At 52.8% G+C, this 14,404-nt stretch overlaps 1 protein-coding gene across 1 annotated transcript in view; it reads left to right on the top strand.

Moving 5' to 3' along the window:
- The window catches only part of LOC140427416 (uncharacterized), a 363,190-nt gene that overhangs the window by 166,880 nt on the left and 181,906 nt on the right, over window positions 1-14,404 (top strand). The window lies entirely within an intron of this gene.

The raw sequence follows: 14,404 nt of genomic DNA on the forward strand, positions 1-14,404 counted from the left end.
ACCTCCACAACCCAAAGATGTGCAGGCTGGGCGGATTGGCCATGCTAAAATTGTCATCGAATTGGAAAAAATTAATTGGGTACTCTAACTTTATAACAAAAAAATTATACTTCTGCTTTTTCAGTGCTTTTTCTTTTCAGTCCAGCAACTTCTGACATGCATTTTCCAATCTTATTTCTGTCTTTATTTTGAATAGTGTGAGTTGAATCACTGGGGTTAGGATTGAAATATTTCGAACCCTTTTGGTCTCATGCAATGTCAGGCTGGATTCTCCATTTGCGAGACTATGGGCCAGATTCTCTGGTTTTGAGGCTATGTCCGGAAGATCCATGGCATTTTAATGACGGCAGGAAGCCGGAGACCGATATGGAGACCCAATACATCGAGGCCCATGTGGCCACCTGGTCTGCCATTGAACGCTCAAAATGCGACTCAATGGATCGACTGCTCTGGTGGTGCCCTGCAGTACACCCCCCCGGGGAGGTCGCTTGCGTCATGGTGATATGCTGTGTCCTCCACATCCTGGCACAGCAGCAGGGCGATGTGCTGGAGGTGGAGGATGAGGAACATGTGGCCACCGGGTAGGAGGAGGAGGAGAATGGCGAGAATGATGAGGAGGCGGCAGGCCAGCAGGGGCTGGAAGAAGGTCCCAGGGAGGAACCGGAGGACCAGTTGGAGGCTGCAGTACAGGCAGAAACGACGAGGGTCTGGCAAAGCCGGTGGGGCAGTAAGGCCATCATACTCACCCAATAGGACATGGCCTGGTCCGTCAACACTACCCTCCCTCTCCCTCCCCCATTGCCCACCCTCCCAGGGTCTGTGTTATGTCACTCCAAGGTGCTGGGGCTTTGTCGGCACTGTGAGCAGGTCACTGTCGAGGGCAGGGGGGTGATACAATACGCAGAGAGCTGAGCGCTGGTGCTCCTCAACTTATGCCACATTCTGACACCTATCTGCTGAGTGCTCGCTCACACCCATCACCTGCATGCGGTATGCCCGGGAAGGGCATAGTGGGGTTATGCCTGGGGAGATGCGGCAATGGCTTTGGGGTTCGGAGATCGGCCCACATTGCGGAGGAAAATAACAGAGGCGTCATGCTGGTTGTGGTGAAGAGTTTGAAGGTTTGACACAAGTGTCCAACACTGCCCCACTCTTCCAATGATGCCGCCCCACTCTCCCCACCACCGCCTAACTCCCCACAATGCAAACTCCCCCCCCCCCTTACCCACTATCTCCCCACTATCCATCCCTTCCCCCATTGCCCTCAATGATTCTCAATGTGCTTAGCCTACCTTCCACCTACACTGTGTCTAGGTGTGTCCCCAGGATGCACATCAGAGGTGGAGGCAGCCTGCTGCTTAGCACATTCCATGGCTTTCGATGTCCCTGGCATGCATTCTCTGGGATCTCTGTGGCCGGAGGGCCCCGCCGCACTTGACGGCAGCACAAGCACAGCCGCGCCGCACTGTACTGGGTGCCGGCTCTGCGACACGGCGTCGTCAGAGGGGTGGACCACGGGGGTGGCCATCATCCCCACTCCTTGGATGGGTCGGGGTTTACACCCAGTAGGGCCTTGGGGTTCACCTTGGGGCGGAGGGGCAGCTGGACTGAGCCCAGGCTGCCCCTACACCAGCCCTGGTTGACTCCCTTGCCGATGTTCCTCAGTGACTGGGACATGCTCTGCAGTGCCTTGGCAGTGCCCAACTGCTACTGGGACAAGCAGGACAATGTCTCAGCTATTCTCATTCTCTGCGGAGACACAGAGAGGGCATTGTCAGCCACACACGTGGTTCAGCGTGTTCAAGGTTCTGGGGAGGGCATGGCTGGGGTGGGGGGATGGGAGAAGGTTTTGGGGAGGACGTGGCTTGGGCGGGCCAAGGCACGGCACAGTGTTTGCGGGGGGGGCTATGCCAGGTGCAGACTGGTGGGGAGGGGAGGTTGGGGGGGGGGGGGCGGTGTCAACTCACTCATGCGACCCGGTGTAGGTTATTGACCTTCTTGCGGCACTGCGTTCCGGTCCCCCTGTGTTATGCTTCCTGAGCTGACGTCCGCGGCCTCTTCATCCCAGGCAGCACAGACTGCTCTGTGGCACTCGGGGGAACAGGACATCCCTCCTAGCCTCAACCGCCTCCAGGAGCCTCCCCAGGCCTGCATCCCCAAATGGTGCGACCGCCCGTCTTGGCACCATGGCTGCGAGCTGGATAGGGTTGGCTGTGCAGGGGCAGTTTACGTGCTGCTCTACTGTGTTAGTGGGGGGCTGGCGAGCGCGAAACCAGTGAAATGGCTCGTGAGCCTTCATTTGTGGCATGAAGCCCGCGCGGACTCCTTAAGTTGACCAATTAACGTTGTATTTCAGTGACGGTCTCGTCAGGCCGAGCGCCGGGAAGCTGGTGGCAGTTCCCGCCGCGGCCACAGTTCAACATTTTTGGAAGGATCGCGCCCAGGATCTATCAAGCCAGGTTTCACCCGAGGATGAAATGAAATGAAATGAAAATCGCTTATTGTCACAAGTAGGCTTCAAATGAAGTTACTGTGAAAAGCCCCTAGTCGCCACATTCCGACGCCTGTTCGGGGAGTCTGGTACGGGAATTGAACCATGCTGCTGGCCTGCCTTGGTCTGCTTTAAAAGCCAGCTATTTAGCCCAGTGTGCTAAACCAGCCCCTCTGACTTCTCCGGTCTTAACATCAGCTGAAATGGTCGCATTGCATTTTCGCATTTCTAATCCTTGGAAGTCAACATTATATCTATATATGCATATAAAATCCATTTTACAAAATGATATGGCTAGATGATTTATGTGCTAAAATTGGACAATTTGAAAAATATTTAATTTAATTTACAATGTGTTTCACATTCATGAACCAAATTGATATTTTACTTTGAATATTATACATTCTATCTTCCGTAAATGTGATGGCACTGTGTGGGAATCTTACTCGGCAACAACATGCTCACACAGAATTGTTACAGTGCAGGAGGTGGCCATTCGGTCAGTTGTATCTCTCTCCTAAGGATCATTATGTGTTAGTGGCGTTCTCCTGCCTTTTCCCCATAACCATGCACATAGTTTCTATTCAAGTAACTATCTAATGCCATCTACAATGCCTCAACGAAACCTACCTTTTCCAGTCAGTGCATTGCAGATCTGAACCATTCGCTTTGTGTTTTCTCACATCACCGTTGGGATTCTCCAGTCTCCCTGCTGGGTATTACTCGGTTGCGCGCCGTTCACTGGCAGCAGGAATATATCTTCCCGCTGCTTGCCAATAGGATTTCCCATTGAAGCCACCCTGAGCCACTGGCAAACCCACAGGCCGGGGTGGGCTGCCATCCGAAAATAGAATCTCAGCGGCTGGAGAATTACTGCCCACATTTGCCTCTTTGGCAAATCACTTTAAATCTGCCAAATTCTCGATCCTTTTATGAGCAGTAATAGTTTCTTCATATCTACTCGGTCTAACTCCATCATTATTTTGAACACGTCTGTCAAATCTCCTCTTAGTCTTCTCCTCTTCAAGGGGAACAGTCTCATCCCTGGATCAATTTTTGTAATCGTGGGATGGCAGTGGCGCAGTGATATTGTCGCTGAACTAGTAATCCAGAGACCCAGGGTAATGCTCTGGGGGCCTGGTTTGAATCCCACCAGGGCATATGATGGAATTCAAATTCAGCAAAAAAGAATCTGAAATGAAAAGTCTAATGATGACCATGAAACCATTGTCAAATGTCATAAAAACCCATCTGGTTCACTAATGTCCTTTAGGGGAGGAAATCGGCCATCCTTATCCGGCCTAGCTATTTGTGATTCCAGACCCACAGCAATGTGGTTGACCTCTGATTTTGTATTTTCTCTCTATGTTCTTCTAATAAAATGAATCATCTCACAGTTCTCCGTAATGAACTTCCTCTGCCACTTATCTGCCTGTTCTTCATAACTCTTCATCCCACTACTAATTAAAAACCTATATATGTCCTCCTTAAAATGGCCTCTCTATGACATGTTTCTTGGTGGCAGGATGCACACTGCTGTTGGCTGGAGGCCGGATCTTTAGGTCCCACCACTGTCAATGGGATTTCCCGGAAAACATGCGGCAGGAGTGCGTCGGCAGCAGGAATAGACAATCCTGCTGGCATGAACAACTGGAAGATCTCACCACGAGTTTAAATAACCTTTGTGACTCACTGTAATCACTGATGTCTGGGTGAGCCGCTGAGAAATTTGTGGGCGTTGTTTTAGTTGTGTCTGCCAGTTACGATGCAGTTTGTTGTTTGTGCTCAACCGCAGTTTTCCTGTAAACTCATGTTTCCCTCCGATTAATTTTGGCTGTTGGAGCATAAAAGAGATAGTAAAACAAAATGATTTTGTTTGGTTAAAACTGTGGAATCTTTTTGCTTCCTTTTCTGAATAAATACCTGGGATTTCCTATTTCACTTAGTTTACAAAAGATACTGGACCCCAACTGCATCATAACATCATCCAAAAGTCTGCTCTCCATGTCTTAACTTGCAGCAAACCCATTCCCCTAGCACCCTTTGGCTCCCTGTCAAGAAAATTCTTGATTTTAATAGGCTCATCCTTGTTTTCAAGTCCTTCCATCGCCTTGCTGCACTCCTTATTCCTCCAGTCCCATAGTATTCTGTGATAGCGCATTCCAGTCGTTCCCCTTACGCATTCCCAAATTTATTTGCTCTACTATCAGTGCCCATGCCTTCAGTTCCCTAAGCAGCAGTCTCTGGAAACCTCCCTAGACCTCAATGCCACTCTATCCCTTGCATTCATCTTGAAGACAGTCTGTAAATCCTACCTCTTTGACTAAGGTTTTGATGATCTCAACCAATATCTCCTTATCACAGAATCACAAAATTGTTACAGCACAGAGGACGCCATTCAGCCAATCGTGGCGGCATAGCTCTCCGAGTGAGCAATGGATTGAGTGTCATTCTCACAACATCGCCCCAAAAGCCAGCACGTTCTTGCTTTTCAGATAACAGTCCAGTTCTTTTTCGAATTGCTTTGTTTGAATGCTTCGATTGATCCCGCCTCCACCATAATATTAAGCAGTGCATTCCAGACCCTAACCACTCGCTCGCCGTTGCTGGGCGAGATCCAGATCTACACATTTAAATGAGCCATCTGACTCATTTGAATACTGGGATGTTGGATTCACCCGAAGCCCGGCACACACCGGCCACACCTGGGAGACCTCGTCAGGACCCATTTAGTCCTGGTCCACACTAACATGGCAGTTGGGGGCAGGGCACCGTGGCACCCTGGTAATTGTCCTGGAACCTGGGCCTTGGCACTGCCAGCCTGGTACCCTGGCAGGCTGGCACTACCAGGGTGTTTGGGTGGCATGCCAGACTGGCAGGGCCAGGGTGCCCGAGTGCGATGTTGGCACTGCCAGGAGCTGGGCCCGTGGGTGGGGGGGGGCATGTCAGGTAGAGGGGGGTCCTGCGGGTCTCGGAAGGTTGTGGGGGTTGAGGGGTTCAAAAAAAAAGGGGGAGAACGGAAAGTGAAGGGAAGATCGGGGCAGCTGGTCAAAATGGCTCGCTGACAAGAAATCCCTCTAAGTGTGGTCTCGGTTCAGAGAATCTGCCCAAGGCCAAGAAAATGGCATTGTGCCTTTGTACAATGGCTGATGTGGGATGTCAAGGACAGCATAAAAGCTAAAGTAAAAGCATACAAAGTGGCGAGGGTTAGTGGAAAGCTGGAGGATTGGGAAGCCTTTGAAAGTGAGCAGAGGACAACTAAAAAAGCAATAAGGGGGGAGAACATGAAGTATGAGTGCAAGCGAGCTAGTAATATAAAGGAAGGTAGGAAGAATTTTTTTCAATCTATAAAAGTTAAGAGAGAGGCAAGAATAGACAACTGGAAAATGTGGCTGGAAAAGTAATAATAGGAAACAAAGAAATGGCAGATGAACTGAATAGTTACTTTGCATCAGTCTTCACGGTGGAAGACACCAGTGGGATTCCAGAGCTCCAGGAGAACCAGGGAGAAGAGGTGAGTGCAGTGACCATTACTAAGGGGAAGGTTCTGGGGAAACTGAAAGGTATGAAGGTGGATAAGTCACCTGGACCAGATGGACTACACCCCAGGATCCTAAATGAGATAGCTGAGGAAATTGTGGAGGCATTGGTGATGATCTTTCAGGAATCACTGGAGGCAGGAAGGGTCCCAGAAGACTGGAAAGTGGCTAATGTAACACCCCTGTTTAAGAAGGGAGGGAAGCAGAAGACGGGAAATTATAGGCCGGTTGGCCTGACTTCAGTCATTGGTAAGACTTTAGAGTCTGTTGTTAAAGATGAGATCGGGAAGTATTTGGAAGTGCATGGTAAAATAGGACTGAGTCAGCACGGCTTTGTCAAAGGGAGGTCATGTCTGACAAATCTGTTAGAGTTCTTTGAGGAGGTAACAAGAAAGTTAGACAAAGGAGAACCAGTGGACGTGATTTATTTAGATTTCCAGAAGGCCTTTGACAAGGTGCCGCATAGGAGACTGTTAAATATGTTAAAAGCTCATGGTGTTAAGGGTAAGATCCTGGCAAGGATAGAGGATTGACTGACTGGCAGAAGGCAGAGAGTGGGATAAAGGGGTCTTTTTCAGGATGGCAGCCGGTGACTAGTGGTGTGCCTCAGGGGTCTGTACTGGGACCACAACCTTTCACAATGTACATAAATGATCTGGAAGAAGGAACTGAAGGCACTGTTGCTATGTTTACAGGCATCCTTTGGCACTGCAGCTGCCGAGAAAAAACAGTTAAATGCGCCATTCAGTGGACTTAAATCTGAGTCCGCAGAATCCTGCCCTCAGTCTAATTTTGGGTGGGTTTCACGGGGTGGTTGCTGCCACCAGAGATTCTGGGCACAATTCAGATCTGTGTCCTCCAACACTGAGTAATTTCTTTGGAGCTTGGGGAGTTTGTCACTGAAGATTCCCACACTCAGAATTTTGTTTTGCAGTGGGGAACTAAAGATGCCGCCACCAAGACTTGGCACTCCAATAGATTGGAGTGCCATTTTTGAAGGTGCCCAGACCTCAAAGTTAGGTTGAGGGTGATGCGCAATCAATTACACTCAAGACGAAGTGATTCCATAACCGAAGGCTTTAATCTGCTAGAACCTTTTCCCCAGCAGCTTCAATACAGAAAGTGAAGGCTGCTGGGACTGCACCATCTCTTATATCCCGCCTTCAGGGTGGAGCAGCGTAATACAGCCAATGGTTGACTCCTGGGTCTCACCAATGGTCATCAGCCTCTCAGGTATCGCAATACCTGGTACTACCACATTCACCCCCTGTTAAAAAGGAGCCCGGCGGGGGTGGTGGCCAGCGTTAATAGTCGCCTTTAGCATGGTATGACCAGGTATGGAGGTACCATGATGTCGAGGATATGTACAAAGTGTTCATAGTGCAGCAATCAGTCGATCGGGTGGCCTGGTCGTCCTTCTGGAGCGTCTGAGCTTCGGCGGTGATTCTGACGAGGGTCCCGGCGGTTGCGACTCCGGGAGCGTGGTGTCGTCCTCCCTGGCAGCTTCGTCACCCCTAGGTGGCGCTGTAGGGGCAAAAGATTGACAGGGAGGGAGGGCACCTGTAGGGGGCGTCGGTGGGTGGTCGGGCCTAGGCAGGAGCGGTGGGAGTACTGACCCTCCAGTGAGGTGCTGTGAGGGGGGTGGGGGTGGGGGCAATGGTTCGGGTGCGCGTGGGGTTCCGGCGGGCGCCAGGTCCCGAAGGGAGACTGTGTCTTGCCGACTGTCAGGGACGCCACGTAGGCGTACTGGGGGTTGGCGTGCAGCAGGTGGACCCTCTCGACGAACGGGTCCGACTTGTGCGCCCGCACGTGCTTCCGAAGCAGGATGGGTCCGGGTGTCGCTAGCCAGGTTGGGAGCGAGGTCCCGGAGGTGGACTTCCTGGGGAAAACAAGGAGACGTTCATGAGGCGTCTGATTTGTGGTTGTACAGATCAGCGACCGGATGGTGGGGGGCCATCTGGAGGACCTCTTACCAGCGGGAGACCGGGAGATTCCTGGACCGTAGGGCCAGTAGAACAGTCTTCCAGACCGTTCCGTTCTCCCTCTCTATCTGCCCGTTTCCCCGGGGGTTGTAACTTGTCGTCCTGTTCGAGGCAATGCCCCTTCTGAGCAGGAATTGACGCAGCTCGTCGCTCATAAAGAAGGACCCCCCTATCACTGTGAATGTATGCGGGGAACCCGAACAGTGTAAAGATACCCTGGAGGGCCTTGATGACGGTGGTTGTGATCATGTCTGGGCAGGGGATGGTGAATGGGAACCGGGCGTACTCATCAAACATGTTCAGGGAGTACGTGTTGCGGTCAGAGGAGGGGAGGGGGCCTTTGAAGTCCATGCTGAGGCGTTCAAAGGGATGGGAAGCCTTTATCAGGTGCGCCCTCTCTGGCCGGTAGAAGTGCGGTTTGCCCTCCGCGCAGATTTGGCAGTCCTTGGTGACTGTCCTGACCTCCTCGATTGAGTGGGGCAGGTTGTGGGTCTTGACAAAATGGAAAAACCGAAAGACCCCCGGGCGGCAGAGCTCCTCGTGGAGTGCTCGGAGGCGGTCCACCTGTGCAGTGGCACAAGTGCCGCGGGACAGGACATCAGGAGGCTCGATCACCTTCCCCGGACGGTACACGATCTCGTAGTTGAAGGTGGAGAGTTCTACCCTCCACCGCAAGATCTTGTCGTTTTTAATCTCGCCCCGCTGTGCATTATCGAACATGAAGGCGACCGACCGTTGGTCCGTGAGCAGAGTGAATCTCCTGCCGGCCAGGTAATGCCTCCAATGTCTCACAGCTTCAACTATGGCTTGTGCTTCTTTTTCGACCGAGGAGTGGCAAATTTCGGAAGCATGGAGGGTATGGGAGAAGAAAGCCACAGGCCTGCCCGCTTGGTTGAGGGTGGTGGCCAGAGCTACGTCGGACGCATCGCTCTCGACCTGGAAGGGGAGGGACTCATCGATGGCGCACAACGTGGCCTTTGCAATGTCTGCTTTGATGCGGCTGAAGGCCTGGCGGGCCTCCGTCGACAGGGGGACGGTTGAGGACTGGATCAGGGATCGGGTTTTGTCTGCGTAATTGGGGACCCACTGTGCATAATAGCTGAAGAACCCGAGGCAGCGCTTCAGGGCCTTGGGGCAGTGAGGGAGGGGGAACTCCATAAGGGGACGCATGCACTCAGGGTCGGGGCCTATGACTCCACTTTGCACTACGTAGCCTAGAATGGCTAGACGGTCGGTGCTAAACACGCATTTATCCTTATTGTATGTCAGATTAAGGATTTTCGCGGTCTGGAGGAATTTGCGGAGGTTGGTGTCGTGGTCCTGCTGGTCATGGCCGCAGATGGTGACGTTATCCAGATACGGGAACGTTGCGCGTAAGCCGTACCGGTCAACCATTCGGTCCATCTCTCGCTGGAAGACCGAGACCCCATTAGTGACACCAAAGGGAACTCTTAAAAATTGATAGAGCCGCCCATCTGCTTCGAAGGCAGTGCACTTGCGGTCACTAGTGCGGAGGGGTAGCTGGTGGTAGGCGGACCTGAGGTTCACCGTGGAGAAGACCTTGTATTGTACGATTTACAGGGTGGGTTACAAGTGAACAGCGCCTTACCGTGTCGGGGTAAACAAAGCCTTCCGTGCTCCCAGAGACAATCAGGCATGACGTCTCGTGGCCGTTGATGAGGACCGTCGTTGTAGTCGTTGTGAGTGTCCGGGGTCGACTTTGGTCCAGTGTCACCGAGGCCAGATAAAGCAATTGCGACTTCTGGTCGGGCAGCGTGTAGCCGGCCGTGCTGGGGGCCTGGGGCCTCATCCAAGATGGTGTCACCCATGGGTCGCACATGGTGTCCGGGGATGAAGAAGATGGCGGTGGCGATGGACAAAATGGCGGCGCCCACCCGTCCAGCGTGGAGTCCGGGGGGCAAGATGGCCGCTGTCGTGGGTCGTACGTGGCGCTAGGATAGGAGGGTGGCGGTGGCCTCGCAGACCCCCACAAAGTGGCCCTTCTTGCCGTACCCTTTGCAGGCGGTGGTGCGGGCCGGGCAGCGCGGGTGGGGATGGTTCGCCTGCCCGCAGAAGAAACAGCGGGGCCCAGCGGCGTTAGCGGGCCATCTCGCCGCGCAGGCTTGTGGGGTCAGGGGGAAGGTCTGAGGGGCTGCCGCTGCAGGGTGCCACCCAGCCCAAGGGGCCATCGCGCGATCGGGTGCAAAAGACAGCGCGTTTTGGTAGGCATAGTTCATGGACCGTGCCAGGGCCCGTGCCTCTGTTCGTCCCAGAGTGTCCCTTTCTAGGAGTCTTCGGCGGATATCAGGGGAGCTCATACCTGCAATGAAAGCATCCCTGATTAAAAGTTCCGTGTGCTCGCTCCCCGAAACTTGCGGGCAGCCACAGTTTCGGCCCAGCACCAGTAGCGCCCGGTAGAAATCTTCCAACATTTCCTTGGGGCTTTGCCGCCTAGTCGCAAGCAGGTGATGAGCATAGACCTGGTTCACAGGGTGGTTATAATGTCCTGCTAGCAGTTCGATAGCGGCAGCATAGTTCTCCACCTCCTCGATAAGGGGTAGATCCCAGGGCTGGCCCGGGAGCGCAGGAGATGCATCTTCTGTCCTTCCATGGGGGGTGCCTACGGCAAGTGTTGAGGTAGCCCTTAAAGCACGTCAGCCAGTGTTTAAAAATAGCAGCAGAGTTATCCACGTGGGGGTTGAGCTGGAGGCACTCCGGTTTGATTCGGAGATCCATCCTTCCAACTTAAATTGTAGCAGATTAAATTGATGCGCAATCAATTACACTCAAGACAAAGTGATTCCATAACTGAAGGCTTTAATCTGCTAGAACCTTTTCCCCAGCAGCTTTGATACAGAAAGTGAAGGCTGCTGGGATGGAACCATCTCTTATACCCCACCTTCAGGGCGGAGCTACATAATACAGCCAATGGTAGACTCCTGGGTCTAACCAATGGTCATCAGCCTCTCAGGTGCCGCAATACCTGGTACTACCACAGAGGGGCCACTACACTATGCAGTGTAGTGTACACCACAACCCCCCAAGACATGAGCAATGGCCCCAACCCTTGACCTGGAGGGGCAACCTCCCCCCAATCACTAACAGGCTGTGTTACGTCACCCATCCCGCCCCACACCCTCAGGCGTGGGTGTCCTGCCCCCACACCTTTATACTTTTGTTAATATCGGGGCATCGCCCCCCCCCCCAATGATGGCTAGCCCACCATGGGGTCCCTGGGGGCCCCCCCAAAACCTTCATTCGCCTCCTTTGCGGCGGTCTAGCCCTTCCACCTACCCACCCTTCATAACCCCCTTTCCCCACCCCCTTTTCATGGGCATGTCCACCCTCAGGCCCCCACCTTGGCAGTGCTCCTATGCACCCAGGCTATGCCAACCTGGCTAAGAACTGCAGTTGGCACTTCCAGGGTGCCAGGGTGGCATTGCCAGGGTGTCCGAGTGCCAGGTTGTCACTTCCAGGGTGCCATTGCCAAGGTGCCTGAGTGCCAGGTTGTCACTTCCAGGGTGCCAGAGACAGTGCCAGGGCATTGCCGTGTCCTGGCCCGACCACTTGAGGGCTCGAATGGCATCGGAGGCCCCACCCCTGGGCTTTAGAAGCTTTCACTTCGGGTTTCTATTTCTGGAGACCAGTTCTAATTTGCGCCATCTTGAGGCCTCGCCAGTGGGGCCAGTGAATACTGGGAGCCGGGAAACTGCATCATCGAATGGGCTGTGCAAATTTCATAGAATCGTAGAATTTACAGTGCAGAAGGAGGCCTCCAGCCTATCCCCATAACCTAGTAACCCCATCAAACCTTTTGGACACTCGGGCAATTTAGCGTGGCCATTCCACCTAAGCTGCACATCTTTGGACTGTGGGAGGAAACAGGAGCACCCGGAGGAAACCCACGCAGACACGAGGAGAAAGTGTACACTCCACACAGCCCTGGAGCTGTAAGGCATCAGTGCTAACCACCGTGCCACCGTGACATAGCTTAATTATTCATTTAAATATGCTGATCTGGATGACGCCCAACAAGGGCATCGTGGGTCGAGTGCATCGTGCGCGGCTTAGCGGCGGCACAAAATCCGGTTTTGGCCTCTCTTGCTACGCACCCAATATGATGGGCACAACATGGTGGTAAAACCATACTCCGTATGCTTTATTAACTTTGAACCATAGAACCATGGAATTCTGACAGAGTAGAAGGAAGCCATTTGGCCGACTCAATCTACGCCGTCCCTCTGAAAGAGGACCCTACCTCGGCGCACTCTCCCGCCCTATCTCTGTAACCCCATAACCCCACTTAACATGCACATCTTTGGACTGGGGGAGGAAACCGGAGCACCCGGAGGAAACCCACGCAGACACGGGGAGGAAGCGGAAACTCCACACAGAAAAGTCACCAAGACTGGAATTGAACCTGGGTCCCTGGAGCTGTGAGACAGCAATGCTAGCTGCTGGGACACCGTGCCGCCCTAACTTGTCCTGCAACCTATAATGACTTACGCACAGATACACCCAAGTCCCTCTGCTCCATTTAGAATTGTACCCTGCATTATATATCGGGGAAATTCTCCATTTTGTGATGCCAGAAATGCTAATTGTGATTGGGTGGAGAATTCCACAAAATTGAAAGATCGAGGTTTGCGACCTTCGCCGATTCCAACGCAACACTCCAGTCCCATGTCAGCGGATCCATGAAATACCATAACTTGCATGCATTTAATCTCAATAGCGGCATGGACTCTATGCTCCACCCATCCACGATGCTCTACACCTCATAGTCAGAAGTCGCAAGGATGCAAATTAGTACAACCATTGACAAGCTGGCCCTTGGCGCCATGGCTGTGGGAGCGAGGGGGCGGGGGAGCTGAAAAAACACTAAAATACCCTAAAAAAGCATTGGGTCGGCTGGGGGTGGCTGCCTAGCCATTGGGCAAGACCAGGTAGCAACATGGTGGCAGTTCCATGGACCCTTGAGATCTGTATGGCCTGGCTCAGACCACCATTGCTGCAGTCTGTCTTTTAATCGCACCCTTTTGTGCTCCTTACAGGCCCCTGGCTGTTCACTCTGCTGAGTGCTGCATGTGTCCTTTGAATTCTCAGAGAGCCTCTGGTCATCTGGGAGCCCACCCAACCCGCACCTCTGGATGTCCTCATACCTCAGGTGTTTCATCAAGGGCAAGCTCAATCAGGGGTACATCAGATTTTGACACTCCTTAGAAGCGCTGCCCATTGCAGAGGAAGCAGGGGATCAGCAGAGCTCACTCCAACCTGAGGACTCCTGCCCATGGCCTTTGGAGCCCTCCCTGGTTTTCTCCCACTGTCATGGTGAAGGCCTCACTAGTAACCCCCATCCTCCGGATCACCAGCTGTCTCCTCATGGTGAGAGTGGCAGTGCTGGCTGCCTCTGCCACCACCTCCCAGGCAGTGTTCAGGAGGGCAGGCTTGACTCTGCGGACCAACCTGGGGAAGAGGGTGTCACTCCTCTCCTCACTGGCATGGAGCTGTGGGTCCACCTCGGGCACCTTTCCTTGGGGGCAGGTCTTCTGTGAGCCACCTTCATGGTTGCAGTGTGTGTTAAGTGGAGCACTTAAAAACAACTCCAACTGCCAGGTTATTTAGCGCCAATCCCGGCCCCAGTGGTTAGAATGCCTGCTGGGCCGGAAATTGCTTGAAATTCGCGCCTGCAGAGTGCTGGCACACTTGAATGTCCGGACTCGTTTTCCGATAGCGCCCCCAGTGTGAATGCGAATCACATACAATTTCGTCTCGGTGGCAACACTAGTCTCCCCAACGGAGAACCCTGCCCATTGTCTCCCCATGTTCTTCCATCCACAACGAATCATTTTACATTTCCCCTCATTGACATTTGGGGCAGCACAGTAGCCTTGTGGATAGCACAATTGCTTCACAGCTCCAGGGTCCCAGGTTCGATTCTGGCTTGGGTCACTGTCTGTGCGGAGTCTGCACATCCTCCCCGTGTGTGCGTGGGTTTCCTCCGGGTGCTCCGGTTTCCTCCCACAGTCCAAAGATGTGCGGGTTAGGTGGATTGGCCATGATAAATTGCCCTTAGTGTCCAAAATTGCCCTTAGTGTTGGGTGGGGTTACTGGGTTATGGGGATAGGGTGGCGGTGTTGACCTTGGGTAGGGTGCTCTTTCCAAGAGACTCGATGGGCTGAATGGCCTCCTTCTGCACTGTAAATTCTATGACCTTCATCTCTCATCCGCTTCCCATTCCACCAACTTGTCTTTGTCCCTTTGTAGCTTGGCGCAATCCTTTGCTTTATAATTGTCATCGGAAGTGCTTGGCATGTTTTATTGCTTGATAGGTGATAAAAGTTATTGTTGCTATTTGGTAGTATGGATATCATAACTTAAAAGGAAGCAGT

Source organism: Scyliorhinus torazame, chromosome 7, assembly GCF_047496885.1.
Source record: "Scyliorhinus torazame isolate Kashiwa2021f chromosome 7, sScyTor2.1, whole genome shotgun sequence".
Taxonomy (NCBI): domain Eukaryota; kingdom Metazoa; phylum Chordata; class Chondrichthyes; order Carcharhiniformes; family Scyliorhinidae; genus Scyliorhinus; species Scyliorhinus torazame.